A 12,737-nucleotide genomic window follows, 5' to 3' on the forward strand; every position below is an offset into this window, starting at 1 on the left:
TCAAAAACACAGTTGACAGCTTATACTAGCAAGGACACACTGCTGGTGGGTGTGTAAAGTTGTACAGTTACTTTGGAAATCAATATGGTGGTTTCTCAGAAAATTGGGTATTGATCTACCTCAAGACCCAGCTATAACACTCCGGGCCTTAGACCCAAAGGATGCTCCATCCTACCACAAGGACACTTGCTCATCTATGTTTATAGCAGCTTTACTTGTTTTTGTTGTTTTTGTTCTTGTTCTTGTTGTTTTACATCCTGCTCATTGACCTCTTCCTGGTCACTCCCTCCTCTGACAGGGTGAGGACCCCCTCAAGGGTCCTCCCACCCTGGCATATAAACTCTCTGCGAGGCTAGGCACACCCTCTCCCACTGAGGTCAGACAAGGCATCCATCTGGAAGAACATATCCCACAGACAGGCAACAGCTTTTGGGATTGTCCCTACTCCAGTTGCTCTGGAGCCACATGAAGACCAAACTGCATATCTGCTACATATGTACAGGGAGGCCTAGGTCTAGCCCATGTATTCTCTTTGTTTGGTGTTTCAGTCTGAAAGCCCCAAGGGTCCAGGTTAGTTGACTCTGTCTATCTTTCTGTAGAGTTGTTATCTCTTTCAGGGAAAGCAATCCTTCCCCCTATTCTTCCATAAGAGTCCCCAGGCTATATCAGGGTCCTTTCGGCAAAATGTTGCTGGCATATGCAATAGTGTCTGCATTTGGTGGCTGATTACGGGATGGATCCCCAGATGGGGCAGTCTCTGGATGGCCCATCCTTTCATCTCAGCTCCAAACTTTGTAACTCTTCCATGAGTATTTTGTTCCTTATTCTAAGAAGGGATGAAGTATCCACACTTTGGTTTTCCTTCTTCTTGGGTTTCATGTGTTTTGCAAAGTATATCTTGGGTATTCTAAGTTTCTGGGCTAATATCCACTTATCAGTGAGTGCATATCATGTGAGTTCTTTTGTGATTGTGTTACCTCACTATTGTGAAGCTACGCCAGTGCCTGACAAACATAGAAGTGGATGCTCATAGTCAGCTATTGGATGGAACACAGGGCCTCCAATGGAGGAGCTAGAGAAAGTACCCAAGGAGTTGAAGGAACAACAATATGAACTAACCAGTACCCCCAGAGCTCGTGTCTCTAGTTGTATATGTAGCAGAAGATGGCCTAGTCGGCCATTGGGAAGAGAGGCCCCTTGGTCTTGCAAACTTTATATACCCCAGTACAGGGGAACACAGGGCCAAGAAGTGGGAGTGGGTGGGTAGGGGAACAGGGTGCAGGGAGGGTATAGGGGACTTTCTGGATAGAATTTGAAATGTAAAGGAAGAAAATACCTAATAAAAATTGGGGGAAAAAAAAGAGTCCCCGGGCTCCATCCACTGTTTGGCTGTGCTGTTTACATGTGTTTGAGTCAGATGCTGGGTAGAGCCTCTCAGAGGGCAGCCCTGCTAGACTCCTGTCTTTAAGCAGTGATACTCTGTTATGTGTGCAGCTTTATTTGTAATAGACAGAAACTGGAAACAGCCTAGGTATTCCTCAACAAGAGTGGATAAAGAAAGTGTGGTACATTTACACAATGGAAGATTATTCAGCTGTTTAAAATGAAATGAAATTTGCAGACAAATGCATGGAACTAGAAAAAAAAATCATCCTGAGTGAGGTAACCAGGCCCATAAAGACATGGTATGTACTTATAAATGGATATTATCTGTAAAGTAAAGGTTAATAATACGACAATTTGTAGACTCAGAGAGGATAAGGATGGCTCAAGAGAGGACTCATGGATCACCCTGCGAAGGGGAAATAGAATATATTTCACAGGTGGTCTGGGTGCTGATGGGGAATGGGGAATGGGAGGGATCAGATTTTGGAAAGGATAGAGGGAGATACAACTGGAATTGGGAGGGGGGCATATGGGGGACTAAGTAGAAAACTAGTGCAGTGGAAGCTTCCTGGAATCCATGAGGGTTATCTTAGATAAGACTCCTAGTAATTGGAAAATATGGAGTCTGAACCAGCCATCCTCTGTGACTAGGTAAGACTTCCAGTGGAAGAACTGGAACACCAACCTAGCCATTAAAACCTTCAATCTGAATTCATCCTGAATGCAAGATATGCTGGGATAAAGGTGATACAGAATGTGTGTGGTTGGCCAACCAATAACTGGTCTAACTTAAGACCAATGCCTTCAGGGGAGCCCAGGCCTGATACTACCTAGAGAACCAAGAACTAAAGGCTGGATATTTCAGACACCTATAATAGAATCAAACATGACTGGCAGAAAGTCAATGAAATGCTCCTAGTGGTATTCTGCTATACTGGTAGACTGGAATCTAACATAATCATCATCAGAGTGGCTTCATCCAGCAACTGATAGGAGCAGATGCACAGACCCACTGCCAAACATCAGGCAGAGCTCAGGGAATCCCACAGAAGATGGAGAAGGATTGTAAGAGCCAGAGGGGTTGAGGACACCAAAAGAACAGAGCCCACAGAATCAAGTAAGCAGTGTTCATAGAAACTCAGAGACTGAACCAAAAGTGAGGGCAGCTGTATAGGTCTGACCTAGGCCCTCTACATATATGTTATGACTGCGTAGCTTGGCATTCTTGTGGGACTCTTAACAGTGGGACTACTGGGAGTAGGGGGGTGTCTGCGACTCTTTTGCCTGCTCTTGGGACCCCTTTTTTCCTATTGGGTTACCTTGTTAGGCCTTGATATGAGAGTTTGTGCCTAGTCTTATTATAACTTGTTATTCAGGTTCAGTTGATATCCCTGAGAGTTCTGCTCTTTTCTGAAGGGAAATGGAGAACTAGATCTGGGAGAAAAGGGAGGTTGGGAGTGGTACTAGAAAAAGAGGAGGGAAAGAGAAACTGCAGTGAGGATGCAATATATAAAAGAAGAATAGAAAATAATAATAATAATTTGACAAGAGCCTCATATAGCTGTCTCCTGTGAGGCTCTGCGAGTGCCTGGCAAATACAGAAGTGGATGCTCACAGTCATCCATTGGACAAAGCATAAGGTCCCCAATGAAGGAGCTAGAGAAAGTACCCAAGGAACTGAAGGGGTCTGAAGCACCATAGGAGAAACATCGATATGAACTAACCGGTACCCCCAGAGCTCCTTGGAACTAAACCACCAATATAATAGAATGCATGGAGGGACTCGTGTCTCTTGTTGTATATGTATCAAGGATGGCCTAGTTGGTCATCAATGGGAGAAGAGGCCCTTGATCCTGTGAAAGTTCTATGTCCCAGTATAGGGGAATGCCAGGACCACGAATGGGAGTGGGTGGGTTGGAGAGGGGATAGGGGATTTTTGGAGGGGAAACTAGGAAATGGGATAACATTTGAAATGTAAATAAAGAAAATATCTAAGAAAAAAAAAGAAAGAAAATTGCTTCACCAAAAGGGGAAAAAGAATAGAAAATTAATAATAATAATAATAATTTGCTAATGCTGCTGATAGAGCATTAACAGTTAGTCTCTTGTTTGGTGCCCATTTTCTTCCTATATGTAATAAGCTCTATGAAAACCTGCAATTATGCAAGTTATTGTTAAATCTAGCAGTATCTACCTCAATAAAAGACTAGTAGGCAGAATCAGATTAAATGAAAGATTCTTGACTCTCTGTAGACTTATCCCATCTCAGATTAATGGTTAAAATTCTCCATTTCCACATTTGTCTTAAGGTACTTATTCTTATTGAAATATGTCTCTAAAATGATCCAAAAGCATCCATGGTCATTTACCATAAGTTGTCTGATATAGTATAAAATAAGTAATTTTCAATATTGTGGGATGACATATATACAATATTTTGTTAACAAAACTTTGTTTCTTTTCCAATAAAGATTTGTGTCATCTTAGTAGTTAAAATGGATAATTCATTGTTTTAAATTACTAACCACACTTCTTTTGGTTGAACATATTCCCTTCTCTTTTGCATGCTGACTACACTGCACATTCCATGACAGAGATTTTGAGTTGTTCTCCAATAAGTCACAATAAATACCTCCTTTTTTAAATGAATGGGTGCTGTGTGTGTGTGTGTGTGTGTGTGTGTGTGTGTGTGTGTGTATGTGTGTGTAAATTGGGAGGCTAAGAAAGTTGACTAGATATTTGCCAACATGTACTGTTCTTAGAGAGGATCCGAGTTCCTTTCCCAGCACCCACATCAGGCAGCTCACACCTATAATTTCATCTGCAGGGTATCTGATTTCATTTCCTCATGTCTGTACCCACACAGTGCATTCTCTCTCTCTCTCTCTCTCTCTCTCTCTCTCTCTCTCTCTCTCTCTCTCTCTCTCTCTCTCTCTCTCTCACACACACACACACACACACACACATGAATCTTTATTTTTTAAAAGTAAGAATAAGGATAGCTAAATTATTTTTGTTTCAGTGCTCCTGCCCCTCCCCCATTGCTAATCAAGGATGGTGTAAAACCCTGAGTCAACTATAAAATCTTTTGCATCTTTCGAATCAATGCATACCTCCATGTTCAAGACCTCTTCTACTTCACAGTCTGTTGTTCTATTATTGGAACCATTTGACCCTGGCATCTGTCAGGAGCAATGGTAAACAAATGCTTACTTTGAAGTATGTGCTAAATATCAAATCACAATGGCATACTCCAATCATACCCTCTAAGATTTGTATTATTTCTCACAGAGCACCTTCTTTGGGGGTAGGGGGCAAATAGGTCACTTTTGACCTGTCAATAAGAAACTTAAGGGGACTTTTTCCCCTGTGCCCATATCTTCAAGGCTTTTCCCCACTTTCTCCTCTATAAGTTTCAGTGTCTCTGGTTTTATGTGAAGTTCCTTGATCCACTTAGATTTGACCTTAGTACAAGGAGATAGGAATGGATCAATTCGCATTCTTCTACATAATAACCACCAGTTGTGCCAGCACCATTTGTTGAAAATGCTGTCTTTTTTCCATTGAATGGTTTTAGCTCCCTTGTCGAAGATCAAGTGACCATAGGAGTGTGGGTTCATTTCTGGGTCTTCAATTCTATTCCATTGGTCTACATGTCTGTCACTATACCAGTACCATGCAGTTTTTATCACAATTGCTCTGTAGTAAAGCTTTAGGTCAGGCATGGTGATTCCACCAGAGGTTCTTTTATCCTTGAGAAGAGTTTTTGCTATCCTAGGTTTGCATTCAATCCTTCTTTATCAGCTAACATTACTCTTTAACACTCCATATTTTGCATGTTATACATGGACACATTTGTTTACATACACACACATACACACACACACACACACACACACACACACATATATATATATATATTACATTATGTGCAAGGACCCACATATGAGGAAGAACATTTTTTTTCTTGTTGATATTGGGTGACCTCGCTTAATTATATACACAATAAGTCTCTCCATTTTCTTTTTTTTAATTTTTAATATTTTTTATTACATATTTTCCTCAATTACATTTCCAATGCTATCCTAAAAGTCCCCCATAGCGCCCCCCACTTCCCTACCCACCCATTCCCATTCTTTTGGCCCTGGCATTCCCCTATATTGGGGCAAAAAAAAAAAAAAAAAAGAAACTTAAGGGGGCTTCATTCTGGTTCACGGTTTGAAAGAATAAAGTCTACTGTGGTAGAGCAGCACAATGCCAGAAGGCTCTTACTAGCTTTGCAACATGAACCTGGGACTCCTTACCCCCTTTCTTCTTGGAAGAACAAAATGTACCCAGAGGGCCAGAGAGGGACCAGGTTATAAACTTTAAGACCCATTCCCTAGTCACTTGCTCCTCTGGGTCCCTTTTCCTAAAAGTTTCAAAAATCTCCCAAAACATCCCCACTAGATAAGGAGCAAGCATTCCAACAGTAGCTGCACCCCCCTTCCTTCCTATCCAACAATGTTTGTTTGTTTGTCTGTTTGTTTGTTTGTTTGTTTTCTATACATCACAGGATCCTCATAATGTAGAAATTGCTAGCTGGTCTGTAAATTCCCAATAAGAAAATCTATACAATATTGTTTAATATGCCTGTGAGGATGTTGGCAAATCTGCCAGGCTATTCTGCTTATAAATCAAGTACTACTTCTAATACCCAATTTTAGGGCACACTGAGGACACACCAGTTTCTTGCTCAAGGAAGAGTGGCCTCAGAAAGCATGCATTTTGCACTGGAAACTTAGCTGTCTCTGAGTATGTCAAAATTGATTTAATCAGCAGATTTTTTGATCATAATAGGTCACACTTCATGTGGCAGAAATCAAACTTATGAAACTGACAAATGACATCTATTGGATGGAACCCAGGTCCCTCAATGGAGGAGCTACAGAAAGTACCCAAGGAACTAAAGAGGTCTGCAACCCTATAGGAGGAACAACAATATGAACTAACCAGTACCCACCAGAGCTCATGTCTCTAGCTGCATATGTAGCAGAAGATGGCCTAGTTGGCCATCATTGGGAGAAGAGGCCCTTGGTCTTACACAGAGTATATGCCCCAGTACAGGGAAATGCCAGGACCAGGAATTGGGAGTGGGTGGGTTGAGGATCAGGGAGGAGGGGGGGGGGGTTCAGAGAGGAAACTAAGAAAGGGGATAGCATTTGAAATGTAAATGAAGAAAATATCTAATAAAAAAGAAACTGACAAATGAGATGTCTATAGTTGATTGAGAGCCATTTGAATATAATCAAAATGGAATTTGCATGCATATTTCTTTATAGCAAATTACTATATTAAAGTTGATACTTGCATGGCATTTACTATGGACTGTAGCCCTGTACTATTTTAAATACTCTTCAGCTATTAACTCATTTAAATCTTCTTAACAAGATCAAGGTATAGGTGACTTTCACATCCATTCTACAGGTTGAAAAAACTGAGGCACTGACAGTGTTGACTTGTGCTAGAATGAATATTCAGTTCATTTTTAATCCAGAATCCATACAACCTCTGACAGTTTAAAATGTCATGGCACACAGCTTAATAGCTTTTCCATCCTTGATGCTCTTATCCTACAATCTCCCAGCCAGGTTCTCATTACCACTCTGCTATCTCCATCTTCTGACTTTTATTACAAACTTTAAGTATTTACCTTCCCCTACACACTAACTCCTACCATCATTTTGCTAACTTCTCTGGTAATATGGATTGGTTTTTCAGCCAATGCACTGAATCTTCCATAATATTTCCAAATATCTCCTCCTCAGTGACTGTACTTCAGCCACTCATTCTCATAACTATACTCTTCAAATATTTTTTTCTTTTCTGAGATTATAATATAATTACATCATTTCCATTTACTCCCTTCAAGCCCTTCCATGTAACTTCCTTCTTATTCCCTTTCAAGTTCATGGCCTCTTTTGTCATTAACTGTTGTCACATACATATATGGTAATGTACATGTATATACATATATATTCCTAAATAGAACCTTCTCATTCTATATAGTTGTGCTTTAGGGGCTGACTATTTTGGAATACACAAATTGATGCTTTCTTCCCCTGGGAAAGACTATTTCATCTCCTCTTACAAACACATTCTTGATTTTTTGTAGAACTTTCTGTTGCTTCTCTAACATTCCTAATTCTAACCCATTTCTAGTTTTACTCGAGATAATAATTTCATTTGGACCAATAACGCCTCTATGTCCACTCTACCCACACCCTTTACTTTCCTTGGCTCCCTAAGCAGCCATCATACTCACCTAGAAAATTTTCAAACTATATCAAGCATCCTCTTTTTCCTTACCTTAGAAATATTGAAAGAAACACCATCAACACTGCTTTATGATTACAATTTCCTTACTTGGTTGGATCTCTCACTTTTTTTCTCCCATCTCTTCAAAAGCTCTAAATCTGGGACTGGAGGCATGGGTCAATAGTTAAGAGCATTTGCTGTTCTTGCAGAGGTTAGTTTCCCAGAATTCACTGCGCAGCTTACAACCATCTCCAACTCCACTTCCTGAGCTTTTCTTGCCCTCTTCCGGTCTCTACAGGTACTGCACACAGGCAGTACACATATATTCATGTAAGTAAAACAGTCTTAAAATACAATAAAAATAAATAAATCTTGAGCCACACACCCAACTGCTTAAAAAAAAAAAAAAACAGTCTCTCAATTCTCAGAGTCCACCTCATCAGGAATAATCTCATTTCTTTTAAATCTCCCCAGAAAATATTAAAAGGTCGTAAGTATACTGCTGCAGCTACAAACTATGAAACCTACAACTTTCCTAAATCCACACTAGTATATTTTGTTCCTTGCATGTTTTACCAAGAAAAGAATTCCTCTGCTCTTCTCTCATATCTAAAGCTAATATTGTATTTTTAGGGCCTCACTATGTACATTATCTGCTTTCTTCTCCTCACTTTCTCTACTGATGATATCTGCATTTAAACACCTCAAAGTACTCTCACAATAAATAAAGATCCTAACTAACCTGATGTCATGATTCAGTCATCTTTGTATCTCAGCTGTCACTACTGTCTTAGAAGCCACTATTGCTTATTGACCTATATTATTTTAGGGCCAACCCTGCTGGATTCACCACTTCATCTTGTCTTCAGTCTGAACAAGCTATCTACCCACTGACTCTTCCCATCTCCTCATCTACAATTCATTGCTCAATCCAAGATGTTGTCACTAAAATCAAGGAATCCATGACCTTGTTTACACAAGTGGCTCCATTTTGCCCTTATTTCAGTAGGCTTCTTTGGAAAATCGAATGCTGTTAATTCTTCCTTCTTGGAGACATTTTTCCGGGGTCACATCCTCCTCAGTTCCTGTTGGGATTTTATTCTATTGTCACTGACCTCACTCCAGTATTCTTAGTTGCCTTTGGTGGCCTTTACTTAAGGACTTGAGCTTTAAGCATCCAAGCTCACCCTTCACAATTCATCTCTTCTATTTATATTCTCTATATGGCTTTAAATAACATTGTATGCTGACAACTTCCAAATCTTGCTATTGACCTTGACCTCACTTTTGAGCTTGAGACATATGCCCAACTCTCGTTCTTTTCCCTTTGGGTGTCTCAAAGCCATCTTTAATTTTCCATCTCCTAAGCAGAACTCATGCTCCATCTCTGAAATATGCATATCCATTAATTTATGTACATAACTGAAAGTATCATGATTCACCTACTGGTTCAAGCCAGAAACTTGGAAGTCACCTTTGGCACATCACTCCAGAATTTACCATTAAATTTGGCTAATTCTGTTTTAAAACTATCTCATAATTCAGTCATCTTCTATGTATCTCAGTGTCAGTACAGTCTTACATGCCACGTATTGCTTTTTTCTATATTATTTGTGGGCCATCCTAGCTGATCTTTTTGCCTCTATTCTGCCTCTCCAATTCATTCTCTATAACCATATCCAACAAACATCATTTTTTGTTCTGTACCTCTTCTACTTCAATGAGATCTCCTTATTTTTCAGCATGATGTTAAAAGTTCCTAGCATGGCAAAAGGCTTTGTACTCTCTCACAGAGTGGCATAATAGAATCCTTGAATCTCCTTGCTGCTACTCTCCTTCCTTGAAACCTCCAAAGCCATTGCCTTCTTCTTCAACTTTCTAGAACATACATTACTTAATGAGTACTGTGCAGATAAGTAATATGCATATGTTAATCAAGTGAAGAAGATTTGGGGCAATATTCCATACAAAGGGAGTAGTACGTAAAATATCAAGGCAAAACTGTTCAGAAATTTCTTGTAATTATCTAGGTATGGAAATGGAGAGAGAGAGAGAGAGAGAGAGAGAGAGAGAGAGAGAGAGAGAGAGAGAGGGAGGGAGGGGAGGGGAGGGGAGGGGAGGGGAGGGAGGGGAGGGGAGGGAGGGGAGGGGAGGGAAGGGAGAGAAGAGAAGAGAAGAGAAGAGAAGAGAGAAGAGAAGAGAAGAGAAGAGAAGAGAAGAGAAGAGAAGAGAAGAGAAGAGAAGAGAAGAGAAGAGAAGAGAAGAGAAGAGAAGAGAAGAGAAGAGAAGAGAAGAGAAGAGGAGAGGGGGGCATCAAATCTAAGGATTTAGAATTAACAATAGACCTTAGTGACTTTATGGGATACACAACCTAAAGAATAGGGAAAAGGCCACAATAAACTCATGTCTAAAGATAGATCTGGGATGAGAAAAGTCCTAATTACATTTAACTCGTTACACTTGTATATAAGACTATAGTGTCACATAGGGCCACAAGCCTCTTCCGGTCAGAAAAGCACCAGGGTAGCGAGGGCGCAGGGTCGGCTGACACTCGCCAGCTACCCACAACACCCGCCACAGGATCTTAAGACTTCTGGTGAGTGGAACACAGCTTCTGCTCCAATCCAATTGTGCCCGGGACCTGAGACTGCATTAGTTAGGGAAGCAGAAACCGGCCAGAGTAGGGCCACAGGCCTCATCCGGCCGGATCAGCACTGGGGTAGCTAGAGCCCAGGGTAGGCTGACACCCGCCAGCTACCCACGACCCCCGCCACAGGATTTTGAGACTGCTGGTGAGTGGAACACAGCTTCTGCTCCAGTCCAATCACGCGGGACCTGAGACTGCTCTGGTTGGGGAGAGAGAAATCCGGCCTACATAGGGCCACAAGCCTCTTCCGGTCAGAAAAGCACCAGAGTAGCGAGGGCACAGGGTCGGCTGACACTCGCCAGCTACACACAACACCCGCCACAGGATCTTAAGACTTCTGGAGAGTGGAACACAGCTTCTGCTCCAATCCAATTGCACGCGGGACCTGAGACTGCATTAGTTAGGGAAGCAGAAAACCGGCCTGAGTAGGACCACAGGCCTCTTCCAGCTGGACCAGCACCAGGGTACTGCCAGCTACCCACGACCACCGCCACAGGATTTTGAGACTGCTGGTGAGTGGAACACAGCTTCTGCTCCAATCTTTAAACAGTGACAACGACAACAACTAACCCCAGAGATTACCAGATGGCGAAAGGTAAACATAATAATCTTACTAACAGAAACCAAGACCACTCACCATCATCAGAACCCAGCACTCCCACTTCGCCCAGTCCAGGGCACCCCAACACACCGGAAAAGCTAGACACGGATCTAAAAGCATATCTCCTGATGATGGTAGAGGACTTCAAGAAGGACTTTAATAACACACTTAAAGAAATACAAAGGAACACTGGTAAACAGGTAGAAGACAATAAAGAGGAAGCACAAAAATCCCTTAAAGAATTGCAGGAGAACACTGCTAAAGAGTTACAAATCCTTAAAGAAAAACAGGATAACCTAATCAAACAGGTAGAAGTCCTTAATGAAAAACAGGAAAACACATCCAAACAGATGATGGAAATGAACAAAACCATACTAGACCTAAAAAGTGAAGTAGACACAATAAAGAAAACCCAAAATGAGGCAACACTGGAGATAGAAACCCTAGGAAAGAAATCTGGAACCATAGATACCAGCATCAGCAACAGAATACAAGAGATGGAAGAGAGAATCTCAGGTGCAGAAGATTCCATAGAGAACATCGGCACAACAATCAAGGAAAATGTAAAATGCAAAAAGATCCTAACTCAAAACATCCAAGAAATACAGGAAACAATGAGAAGACCAAACCTACGGATAATAGGAGTGGATGAGAATGAAGATTTTCAACTCAAAGGACCAGCAAACATCTTCAACAAAATTATAGAAGAAAACTTCCCAAATCTAAAGAAAGAGATGCCCATGAACATGCAAGAAGCCTACAGAACTCCAAATAGACTGGACCAGAAAAGAAATACCTCCCGACACATAATAATCAGAACAACAAATGCTCTAAATAAAGATAGAATACTAAAAGCAGTAAGAGAAAAAGGCCAAGTAACATATAAAGGCAAGCCTATCAGAATTACACCAGATTTTTCACCAGAGACTATGAAAGCCAGAAGATCCTGGACGGATGTTATACAGACACTAAAAGAACACAAATTCCAGCCCAGGCTACTATACCCAGCCAAACTCTCAATTAACAGAGATGGAGAAACCAAAGTATTCCACGACAAAACCAAATTCACACATTATCTCTCCACGAATCCAGCCCTTCAAAGGATAATAACAGAAAAAAACCAATACAAGGACAGGAACCACGCCCTAGAAACAACAAGAAGGTAATCCCTCAACAAACCTAAAAGAAGACAGCCAAAAGAACAGAATGCCAACTTTAACAACAAAAATAACAGGAAACAACAATTACTTTTCCTTAATATCTCTTAATATCAATGGACTCAACTCCCCGATAAAAAGACATAGACTAACAAACTGGGTACACAAACAAGACCCAATATTTTGCTGCTTACAGGAAACTCATCTCAGAGAAAAAGATAGACACTACCTCAGAATGAAAGGCTGGAAAACAATTTTCCAAGCAAATGGTATGAAGAAACAAGCTGGAGTAGCCATTCTAATATCTGATAAGATTAACTTCCAACCCAAAGTCATTAAAAAAGACAGGGAGGGATGGACCTGGAGGGCATTATCTTGAGTGAGGTAACACAAACACAAAGGAACTCACACAATATGTATTTACTGATAAGTGGATATTAGCCCAAAACTTAGGATACCCAAGATATAAGATACAATTTGCTAACGAATTAGAAAGTGCAATCTGCAAATTCATCTGGAATAACAAAAAACCTAGGATAGCAAAAACTCTTCTCAAGGATAAAAGAACCTCTGGTGGAATCACCATGCCGGACCTAAAGCTCTACTACAGAGCAATTGTGATAAAAACTGCATGGTACTGGTATAGTGA

The sequence above is a fragment of the Mus caroli genome, unplaced genomic scaffold, assembly GCF_978045245.1.
Source record: "Mus caroli unplaced genomic scaffold, Mus_caroli_1 scaffold_5, whole genome shotgun sequence".
In the NCBI taxonomy this organism is placed as follows: domain Eukaryota; kingdom Metazoa; phylum Chordata; class Mammalia; order Rodentia; family Muridae; genus Mus; species Mus caroli.